Raw genomic sequence first — 12,183 nt, 5'->3', positions numbered from 1 at the left:
GAGAACTGGTTGGGATCTGAGTGACCATGACTTCCCTGAGAAGCTCTAAGATGTCATGCGCTCGGCTGCCCAATCATCCCTTCCATATGGGAGAGATCAGGCACTGCTAGTTAGCCGGAGCAAAACCGGATTGAGGGCGACAAGGGTCCTTCTCCGTGGGTCAGACTTAGTCCCCCACACTGAGAATGACCCTGCTACCCAAAAATCCAGTAGTCTCATTAGGATAATGAGAGCCTACTCGACAGCATTGTGAGGAGTGAAGTGAAATTACATAAAGTGGTGTAGAGCAGAGTGGAGTAGAGTAGAGTGGTACTGAGTGGAGTGGCGTACTGGAGTTGAGTGGTGTAGAGTTTCATGGAGTAGAGTGCGAAGAGGGGAGTGGCACAGAATGGAGTGGCACTGAGTAGAGAGGCATAGATTAGAGTGTCATATAGTACAGTGGCATAGAGTGTAGTGAAGGGCTGTGGAGTAGAGTGGCATAGAATATGATGGAGTGATGTAGAGTAGAGAGGCATAGGGTGGTGGTAAGTAGAGTGGAATGGCATACAGAAGAGTGAGACAGACTGAAGCAGAGAGGACAGGCGTAGAATGGTATCATGTTGTGTAGAGTAGAGTGGCGTATAATAGAGTTGTGTACAGAAGAGTGCATTCTGTGGAGTGCAGTGGAGTGTGGCGTGGCGTGCAGTTGCATAGGGTGGAGTGGCATAGAGTAGAGTGGCATGCCATAGAGTAGAGTGGCATAGAATAAAGTGGTATAGAATAGAGTGGCATGGAGTGAAGTGGTGTAGAGAAGAGTAGAGTGAAGTGGCATAGAGTGGAGTGGTGTAGAGTGGCATAAAGTGGACTGCCATTGAGTGAAGTGGTATAAAGTGGAGTGGCGTAAGGTGGAGTAGACTGGCATAGCGTAGAGTGGCATAGAGTAGAGTGGAGTAGCATAGAGTGGTGTGGAGTAAAGTGGCATTGGGTAGAGTTGAGCAGAGTGGAGTGGTGCTGAGTGCTGTAGAGTGGCATACAGCAGAATGGAGTGGAGGTCATAGGGTGGAGTCGTATAGCGTGCCATAGTATGGAGTGAATTGGAGTGCAACAGAGTGGAGTACGTTAGGGTAGAATGGCGTAGAGCAGAGTGGAGTTGCATGGAGTATAGTAGAATAGGGTGGAGTGGAGTGGCATAGAGTAGCAAGCATAGAGTAGAGTGGCATAGAGTAGAATGGGTTGGCATAGAGTGGCATAGAATATACTGGAGTGGCATAGAGTGGAGAGACGTAGTGTAGAATTTCAAATAGTGGCACTGCACACAGTGGCATAAAGTGGGATGGCATATAGTGGAATGGTGCAGTTTGGAGTGGAAAGTCATAGAGTAGAATGGAGTGGCACACAGTGGCATAGAGTAGAGTGGCAAAGAGTGGAGTGGTGTACAGTGGAGTAGAGTGGAGTAGCAGAGAGAGGAGTGACAAAGAGTGGAGTGGTATAAAGTGGTGAAGAATAGAGTGGCATAGAGTGGCAAAGAGGAGAGTGGCATGTAGTGGCTGTAAGTGCCACAGAGTGGTGTTGAGTGGAGTGGCCTTGAGTGGAGTGGACTGGCATTATGTGACAGAGTAAAGTGGCAGAGAGTGGAGTTGCACAGATTGGAGTGGCATTGAGTGGAGTGGCATAGAGCAGTGTTGAGTACCATACAGTGGAGCTACATAGAGTGGAGTGGCATAAAGTGGCATCAAGTAACATAGAGTGTCTTGGAGCAGTGTAAAGTGACAAAGATTAGAGTGGGGGAGAGTGGAGCAGTGTAGAGTTGAGTGGCATAGAGTGCAGTAGGGAGAGTGAAGCAGTGTAGAGAGGATTGGCACAGAGAGGAGTGGCATAGGGTGCAGTAGAATGGTGTAAAGTAGAGTGACATGACAGAGTAGAGGGGAATGGCATATAGTGGAGTGAAGTGGCATAGCATAGAGTAGAGTGGCACAGAGTGAAGTGGTGTAGAGTGGCACACAGCAAAATGGCACAGATTAGAGTGGCATAGAGTGGCATGGAGTACAGTTGAATGGAGTAGAGTGGTATAGAGTATTGTGGTATAGAGTGGCATTGCATGGTGTTCACTGGCACGGAGTGACGGGCATAGAGTAGAGTGGCATTGAATAGGGAGGCATAGAATAGAGTTGAGTGGTGTAGAGTCGAGTGGTGCAGAGTAGTGAAGTAGATTGGCATAGATAAGAGTGGCTTACAGAAAAGTGGCATACAGTGGCATTCTGTGGAGTGGCATAGAGTGGTGTAGAGTGAAATTGTGTACAGTAGAGTGTTGTGGATAAAACTGCATAGAGTGGATTGAAGTGGAGTGGCGTTGAGTGGCATAGAGTAGAGTGGAGAAGAGCAGAGGGGCAGAGAGTGGGTTGAAGTGGCGAAGAGTGGCATGGCAAAGAGTGGCACTGAGTAGAGTGGAGTGGCATAGATTGGTGTAGATTAGAGTGGAGTGGCGTATAGAGGAGGGACGTAGATTAGAGTGATGAAATGGCGTGGAATGGTGTAGCCTAGATTTGAGTGGCATAGAGTGGAGTGGCATAGAGTGGGATAGTGTAGAGTGTAGTGCATAGAGTGAGGTAGCATAGAGTAGAGTGGAGTAGCATAGAGGTGAGTGCTCTTGGTTTGAGAAGAGTGGATTAGCATAGAATAGAATGGCATATAGTAGTGTGCCATAGAGTGTGTAAAATGGAGTGGAGTGGAGTTGAGTAGAGTGTATTGGGGTAGAGTGGAGTGGTGCAGAATGGGATAGAGTGGAGTGGCACAGAATGGAGTGGAGTAGCGTAGAGTGAAGTGGTGTGGCATAGAGTGGTGTTGTGTAGAATGAAGTGGCATAGAGTGAAGTGGCATACAGTTGGATGTAGTGGTGTAGAGTGGGGTGGAGTAGTACAGAGAAGTGTAGAATGGCAATGAATGGCATAGAGTGGCATAGTGTGGTAGTGTAGAGTGAAGTAGCTTAGAGTAGTGTGGAGTGAAGTAGAGTGCCATAGAGCGGCATTGTGTAGAGTGAAGTGCCGTGGAGTGGTGTAGATTGGAATGTCATGGAGTGGAGTGGAGTGAAGTGGAGTGGCGTAGAGTAGAGTGTTGTAGAGAGGCATAGAGTGGTATTGAGTGAAGTAGTGTGGCCTATAGTAGAGTTGCATAGAGTCACGTAAAGTGGAGTTATGAAGAGCTGCATAGAGTGAGATGGAGTGCCATAGAGTAGCATAGAGTGGAGTGGTGTAGAGTGGTGCAGAGTAAAGGTGAATGGGGTTGATTAGAGTGGCATAGAGTAGAGTTTTGTAGACAAGAGTGGTGTAGAGAAGAGTGTGAGAGTGGCACTGTGTGGAGTGGGGTAGAGTGGCCTGGTGTAGTGTAGAGTAGCATAGAAAGGAGTGGGGTGGAGTAGCATAGAGTGGTATGGAGTGTGGTGGCGTTTAGTGGCTTAGAGTATAATGCCACAGAGTAGAGTAGCATAGAGTGGAATAGAGTGGAGTGGTATAAAGTACAGTGGTGTAGAATAGAGTAGCATTGAGTAGAGTGGTGCAGAGTAGACTAGAGTTGTGTAAAATGAAGTTAAGTAGAGTGGCGAGGAGTGAAGTGGAGTGGCAGGGAATGGAATCGGATAGAGTGACATAGAGTAGAGTGTCACAGATCAGAATTGCATACAGTAGAGTGGAATGGCTTTGGAGCAGAGTGGCATAGAGGAGGGGAGTAGAGTGGTGTAGAGCAGCCTGGAGTGGCAGAAAGTGGATTGGAATAGATTACAGTGGCATTGGGTGGAGTGACTTAGTGTGAAGTAGCGCATAGTGTAGTGGAGTATAGTGGAGTGATGAAGAGTGGAGTGACATAGAGAAGCATTGAGTAGCATGGTATAGAGTGGAATAGGGTGAGTGCCATAGATTGCCATCTGGAGTGGAATGGCATGGAGTGGCTTGGAGTGGGATGATGTGGAGGGTGTAGAGTGGAGTGGTGTAGAGGGGCACAGACTGGAGTAAAGTGGAGTGGCCTAGGATTGAGTGGAGTGGGGTATCGTAGAGTGGCATAGAGTAGGGTGGAGTGGGGTAGAGTACGGGGGTGTGGAGTGACATGGAGTCAAGTTGAGCAGCGTAGAGTGGAGTGCCATAGAGTGGAGTGACATGGAGTGGAGTGGCAGAGTGGATTGGGGAAGAGTAGTGTGGCATAGAGTAGAGTGGAATGGCCTGGAGTGGAGTGGTGTAGAGTGGCATGGAGTAGAGTGACATAGATTAGAGTGCTATAGAGCTACATTGTGTGGAACAGAGTGGAGTGCTTTAGAGCAGAGTGGCACAGTGTAGTGTGGCCTAGAGTAGAGTGCCATGGAGTGGCATTGTGTAGATTGGAGTGGAATGGTGTGGAGGGGCATAGAGAGGAGTGGCTTAGAGTGGAGTACAGTAGAGTACAGTGGAGTGAAGAGGCATAGAGTCCAATGGCAGAGAAAGGAGTGGGGTGGAGTGGCATAGAGTGGTGTGGAATGTGTTGGCATTGAGTGGATTAGAGTAGAGTGGCATAGAGTGACATAGTGTAGAGTAGAGTGGCGTAGAGTGGCATTGACTGACAAAGAGTGACATAGTGTAGAGTACAGTGGCATAGAGTAGAGTGGTGTGGATTAGAGTAGAGTGGCATAGAGGAGAAGAGTAGAATGACATAGAACTGTGTGGAGAGGTGGAAAGCGGAATGGTGTAGAATAGAGAGGCATAGAGTGGAGTGGCCTAGTATGAAGTAGTGTATAGTGAGTGACAGAGTGGCATAGAGTGGAGTGGCATACAGTGGAGTGGGGTTGAGTTCCGTAGAGTGGCATATTGTGGAGAGGAGTGGCATAGAGTAGTATAGAGTGGATTAAAGTGGCGTGGCAGAGAGTAGAGTGGCGTGGGGTAGCATAAAGTGGCACAGAGTATGGTTGAGTGGCGTGGAGTATAGTGGAGTGGAGTAGAGTGACAGGGAGTGGAGTGGAGTGGCATAGAGCTGAGTGGAGTGGTGAAGAGTAGTGGAGTGTGGATTGGAGTGGAGTGGGAATAACTGGAGTGACAAAGATTAGAGTGGAGTGACTGACGTGAGTGGAGTGGTGTAGAGTAGAGTGACACAGAGTGCTATAGAGTTGAATTGTGTGGAGAAGAGTGCAGTGGCATGGAGTGGAGTGGTGTACAGTAGAGTGGCATAGTGTAGTGTGGCATAGAGTAGAGTGCCATAGAGTGGCATTGTGTAGGGTGGAGTGGCGTAGATTGGAATGGCATAGAGAGGCGTAGAGTGGAGAGGAGTGGCATATAGTGGAGTGGAGTAGAGTGGAGTAAAGGGTAGTGGTGCACAGTAGAGTGGTGAAGTGACATACAGTAGAATGGCCTGGAGTGGACGGTTTTAGAGTGGCATAAAGTTCAGTAGCATAGAGTCGAGTGGCACAGAGTAGCGCAGAGTGGAGTGGATGGCATAGAGTGGAGTAACGTATCATAGTACAGTTGTTGGTTAATGAAAGTAAAGCATCAATAGGGATGACAGATAGGGTGAAAGCAACATAAATAAGAATCCAAAAACATCTAAAAAAATTAAATGACTGGAAATGTAAATAGAAGCAGTGTCATCCTAAGACAAATTGTAATGTAAACCTAATCTAAACAGCACATCCTTTGAAAGTAATAAAACCCAACAGAAAATAAAACTGCATCTTTAGAATGCATTCTTTAAAATAAAAGCATATCTTTTGAAAGCATTGAGAGTTCTTGTTTTTTATTAATTATGCATCCTAATTTAACATGCCTGAGTGGTGTCTCTATATTACTAGAGATTGATAGAGGCATGAAAGCAACATAAATAGGAAGTCGTTTGACAGTGTTAAAAGCAGTAAGGCACATTGTACGTCCAGGAATACCAAAATACCAATAAGCAAAATGCATTGCAAAAAGACAAAGAAGAAAGCATTTACTTGATCGATGCTCCAGGGGGAGCTAACACAAGAGAGGAATGGAAGTCTATAGGAGTTTAACAATTAAAAGCTTGCAAATGACTGACAATGAAAACACCCAACATCATGCTGTGGGTGGGTTGTAAGCCCGCATAATAGTAAACAATACGTCGCACAGCACAGTGCAAGCGATGTGAGGAGTACGCCTAAAATGAGGCCAATTTTTGCAGATTGGGGGCAGTTTTGAACTTCTAAGGAATAGCTGTGTTTGTTTTTTGCTAGTTATGTATGACTGCATGGATTTGAGTTTGCTACAAGCAATGTATGTTTTGATATCAGGAGAGTCAAGAGTAAAAACTGACCCACTACATCATAAAACATTCCCCAAGTGAGCCAAAAAAACGGCCAAAACACTAAGATGTCAGACCAGCCTAAAGGCACTGTCTGATTGTTCGAACAGTACCAGGCAGCTCATCAAATTATTTCTCCAATGACTTCAATGACTGAATATAGAGGGGAAATCCAACCAGGCCTTGGATCCGGCTGTTATTTTTTACCCTTATCTGAGATTGGGGCAAGGCCTCAGCAAATCTTACCCTATACTGAACATGACTGTGTCCCGTTACAGTGTGTGGACACCAACATATATGTCATGAGACCTGTAGGTAGGGGTGCAACTAGACCTAAACTTTGCGGAGTGGTTTAAAAGGGGACTCATTAAAGAGTGAGAGTGGGCCATATTCAGAGCCTGGAAGAAAATTACTTCCAGGTGCTTCTTTCATTGTCCTATTATAATGAGTAGTATGGGCTGTAGGGTTTCAGGACAGTATGTTAAGTATATTCAATGTTAAAATGCAGTGGGCCGATGATATGGTTCTCACCATTGCAAAAACGAAGTTTACAGTGAGTTTAGGCTTCTTTGCTCAGGTCATTTTAGCGGAAGGGTTTATAAATGTTGCATTCTAGGATAGTTTGGCCTGTAAACATGGTAGGAACTGGAATTTCAGGTTTTAGTTTCTGGGTTTTAGTGTCGGGGGAAAAACGACAAATAGTTCTAGCTAAGCAAATTTCTTTATTCTGTTCATACTACATTTACTAGCACACAATTCCTTAGTGGTATTTGCAAGACCAAATCTAGGGTGACATCTCACTTGCAATCTTAGGGAGGGAGGAACAACTGAAGTCCGGGCTCTATCTTACACAATACTACATTGTTCCATTTATTAACTAATGTTTCTGTCCCATCAAATATTCTTAGCAGCATTCTACTCGGTCACTCCCATAGCCTCAAATGTTGCCACAGTTTGAAAGGTATTGGCTGTAAAAAACACACATGCAGCACAGAAAACGAGCAGTGTGGCCCCATAACGGTCTTGATAACCAAAGTATGAGCAGAATATTTAATAGTAATATCATTTATGGAAATATTTTGAGACAAGGCATGAAGAATAACTCAATGACAATCAACAGTTGCTGCCGCAAATCTCAAGGGGAGGGGCAGGCGGGGGGTGAATAGAAAATCATTTTTTTTAAATGTACCTCTTCTCGTTTCCCCATCGTCACCGCCGCCATCCCCTGCCACCTCAGCATTCACTGGCACAGGCACCCCAGCAATTCTGTTGCTGCTTTCATGCTAAACCTAGCATGGAAGCAGCATCAGGACTAGTCTGAACGGCTTGGACTGCTGCGCAGACACAACCCTGGGTTGGGTGCAGTTTCTTCAGCCTGGCTGTTCAACATAGCCAGGCTGGAGAAACCTAAGTGCGCATGTATATTTGGCCAGCCTGAAATGGCCAGCCAAACACAGAGGCGCACTTAAATGCACTTTCACTTCCTCCCACCTCCCGTGGCCCACTCCGCCCCTGCCTTCACATTTTTGCTGGCTGAGCCAGCAGCTGAAAGATCGAACGATAAACAAATATCTTTTTATCTTTCAGTTCCTGGCTTAGCCAGGGGGGCGACGCTCCTTCCTCATTGGAAGTCGCCCCTGGTTACAATTTAAAACTATGGAATTCTAGTGGATGGTATAATGAGTAAATTACAGTGGAATTTGTATGCAAGGTAAAGTAGTACCATAACAAAGTTCTGGCATAAAGGACGCTAAAGACATTAATGTAACTAGTAGAAGGAGTGGTGGGGCTAAATAGCAATTACATTTTAAACGTTTTTGGACATAGGAGTACTTATAATGGGAAGAACAGAGTGATTTGCAAATACTGTAAGGTCTAATGTGTCGTAGCAGCAATCAGGTGGCACAGTACATAACCTTGTCAATCCTAATCCCAACCTCATTTGACTTTCAGAGACTGTGCATTTGATCTTCGATAGGAAGAAGGCACTTCAAGAGCGCAAAAATGGCACTTGTTATTTCCATTTCCCACTAACTACACCATTTTCTTCCCTCTCTCCTATTCATTGGTACAGATCTGACCGTGGCTTCCTTCCCAGAGGGGATCCTTCCACCCCTCTTTATCTTCAGCTGTGGGCACACAACTAAATCGAAATATGAATGTGATATTCTTGTGGGGTCGAACTGTAGGCATGATGGAGTAGGTAGGTAGTCTCCTGCCTACAACATGCTATTTCTGGCTAGTTCCAGTATTTCTTTAGCAATAAGAACTTTATTTGTAAGCTTGTTTCATTCCTTATTCCTGTCACCCACACCTTCTTCCTCTTTTGCTTCTGTTTTGTTTACTCCCATTATTATATATTTTCCTTCATTTCTACCTGATTATCACATGCAAACGGTCAGCTGCTCATAAAGTACTGTTACACAGTGCAATATGAGTTAGATGATACTATATTGAGAAAAACAATATTGACATACACAAATAATCTGCAGAAAGTATTGAAAACATAAACATTGCAACCCTGTACTGAAACAGTAAACACAAAAATATTGATGACAAAAATATCACATACACATTAAAACCAAGGAAACATAACAACAATCTCAAATACCTAAACCTCAATGATGATAATTTTAAGTAAACACACAATATTACATTAAATGTATACATATATATAAAATGTCAAATTAAAATGAATGTACATTGAATAATCAACAAAAACACTAGTTAGCGTTTACCACAAATAATCCCCAAAATATTAAATCTAGTTGCCAACCAACCAATCAAATTACATTTAATATTAGTTAAATAGCAAATGATTTTCCAGTTAAGAAACAATACAAAAAGGCCATGAAAATGCACCCACTGTGCTTTCTACAAAGAATTACAGCACAACCACATCATTCCCTCTCCAACACAAGCCTACAAAAGAAGACATCAACATTTCAACGAACAACTAAATGCTACAAACAAAGTGAGTCTGACAGTGAAAGCTACCAACATGTATAAATAAAAAAAAGTATCTGAAGATACCACATCATTAAAACTATGGTACATGTTTATTTTCCAAATTACAGATGTAACCTCTACAAGAAGCAAAAAAAGCTAAAAGGGACAGAAACTAAAGACACAGACCACCTCAAAATTAAGTATAGTATCCAAAGTACAATACTAAAAGAAAAATAACACACATTCACTTTTTAAAATTAAATAGAAAATCCTAATTACATTTTAGATTAAAAATAAAGCAACACAACTAACACATTTTTCCAGATTGCCACAAAAATAACATGGCCAAAAAAAAACAAAAAACAGACTTGCAGAGAGTAATTCTACAACTAAAACGAAGTAAGGGCAAAATTCATCAATCCAACATCTATATACTAAAATGTGTCCCTGAAATGTATAAATGGTAAAATTGTCATAACATCATCTGTTTTTTAATAAACAAATGTATATTTTCTGTGCTCTAAAACCCACAGATAAAATGTCGGAAACAGCAAACTACATTAAGTCCCAAAAAAGGAAGCTGCTATTAAATTATACAGGATATACTTATTGGTCAGGAGAGCACCATCAGTTACAAGATACCAAAACATGATTCCAATGAATGCTATCGCAGAGCTACCACCAGTGATTAATTTGTGAAAGAAAGAGTGTCAGTGTCCAAAACTCGGCTCAGAAGCCGGTGGCCGATGCTATAAAACATTAGCGAGCCGAATACCGAGGCTGGTAGTCTTTAATCCACAACCAGAAACTCCTCAAACATTTGTTTCACTGTTGTAGGTTTCTGCTTTCTCTCTTTGTGGTGCTTTTGCTGTCTTACTCTCCATTCATGTTTCCAATCAGTGTGTTTTCCCTCTCTTGCTAAATATGTGATGTGGAAAAATAAGTGCCAGTTCACAAAAACATGTGCCGGTAGCATCCACCGGCAACCACCGCCTCAAAGTAGGCACTGGCTACCCCTAAAAATGAAGCAGTTCAAAGCATTAGGGAGCATAAGCAACCCCAAATATTATTGAAATAGAAATCAGCATTATTTTACAGAGCCTAAAAGAGGACAGAATGAGCTCACTACAGCCAAAAAAGGAATAATACTTAAAATGTGATACCAAATGTCCCTGAACAAGCAACAGGATAACTCCCTGGTATACCAACCAAAAAATATGAATTCCCAGAACACATAGAACAGACAGGGAAACACCAGTAGGACCTAAAAGGTGTGAAGAGACAGACAAAACCCAACACTTACCAGTCACTAGTCACTCATAAAAAGGCACCTTTTTCATAAATATCCATGATAACAATTAAAAAATATTATTTATGCTACCAATAGCACATTACTAACCTTAATTCTATCGATAATAGATGGCATTTCTAAGTTGTGCCCTCCATGATTCAGTTATATATATACAGAACCTGGTCAATTTAAAAATACAAATATCCGATTAGTGCATGCACTTTTATCTAGAAAGGTGCAATGTACAATGAAATGCTAAAATATATAAAAGAACGAACTAACAGTTATAACCCACACAAAATCATTCAAGACTTTTTTGTAATCCAAGATTTCTTCTTGTCAAGTGGAGTCAGTTAGCCAGTTCACATAGGATAGAGGTTGTAGATTTATTTAAAAGGCTTCACATTCCTCCAGTCACTCACCAACATTCCATGACATGTGCGCTGCAGCAGAAGTTGGTGTGCAGATCACCTCCACAGTTATGAATGAATGGCGATCAGGAAATTACATTCTCATCACAGAATAACACAAAACATCTATTTTCATACCCCTGTTCCCCACAGCATTTATGGCCGGAGGTATGAAAATGGACAGCGATTTGAACGGCCATATGGGAAGTTTACTCAGTGTTTTTCAAGGAGGTCTTTGTACATTCTGGCATCACCGCCGTGTCACTCAAAGTGGCACAAATGAAAACATATACTGTGGTAGCAAAATCATCATGACATATTGTTTTAGAAACAAAATGGCAAACCCAAAGTCCTTCACAATAGTGGGCGACACCTCACCCAAATATGCCCTACAGAACCCATGACAGCATATGTGACAGCAAAATCAGCATAACATAAAAAAAGATAACTGTGGCAAGTAACACATAGGCCCTCATTACAACACTGGTGGTAAATCCCGCTTACAGCCGTGCAGAAGACCGCCAACACACCGCCGCAGAATTCCGCTTCAGCTATTACGACCCACAGCTCAGAATCCGCCAAAATCTAGACACCCACACAAGTCCGCCACACCAAAGGTCAGTGATAAACTGGCGATAACAAAACCTCTACCTTCACGCAAATAGGAATATGCCCACACTATCACGACCCACGAATCCACACGGCGGTCTTTCAACCGCGGTATTCCATTGGCGGTACACACCGCCGCGCTCAAAATACACACATGCTTACAAAACACTACCACCTTGGACAATTCCAAATACACACACCTGATACACATACACACACCACTCCCACACACCCAATACAATACAAAACACACACCCACATTACCCACAAACCCTTACAACCAAAAATGTGGAAGAAGCACAAAGACAGCAAAGCAAAGACCACACCAGCATAAAGAGGCACACAACACCATCACACATGCACATCCACGCACAAAACACCACACACCCCTAAACATCACCCCACACATCACAACACACACCATCTCACACTTCACCCACACCACCCCATGGCACCACAAAGACACCCCAGGTTTTCTGAGGAGGAGCTCAGGGTCAAGGTGGAGGAAATCATCCGGGTAGAGCCATAGCTATTCAGATCACAGGTGCAGCACACCACCATAGCTAGGAAGATGGAGCTATGGCGCAGAATCGTGGACAGGGTCAACGTGGTGGGACAGCACCCAAGAACACAGGATGACATCAGGGAGAGGTGGAACGACCTACGGGGGAAGGT

This window comes from Pleurodeles waltl, chromosome 4_2 (assembly GCF_031143425.1).
Source record: "Pleurodeles waltl isolate 20211129_DDA chromosome 4_2, aPleWal1.hap1.20221129, whole genome shotgun sequence".
Lineage (NCBI taxonomy): Eukaryota > Metazoa > Chordata > Amphibia > Caudata > Salamandridae > Pleurodeles > Pleurodeles waltl.
Note: the sequence above shows the minus strand (reverse complement) of the source record.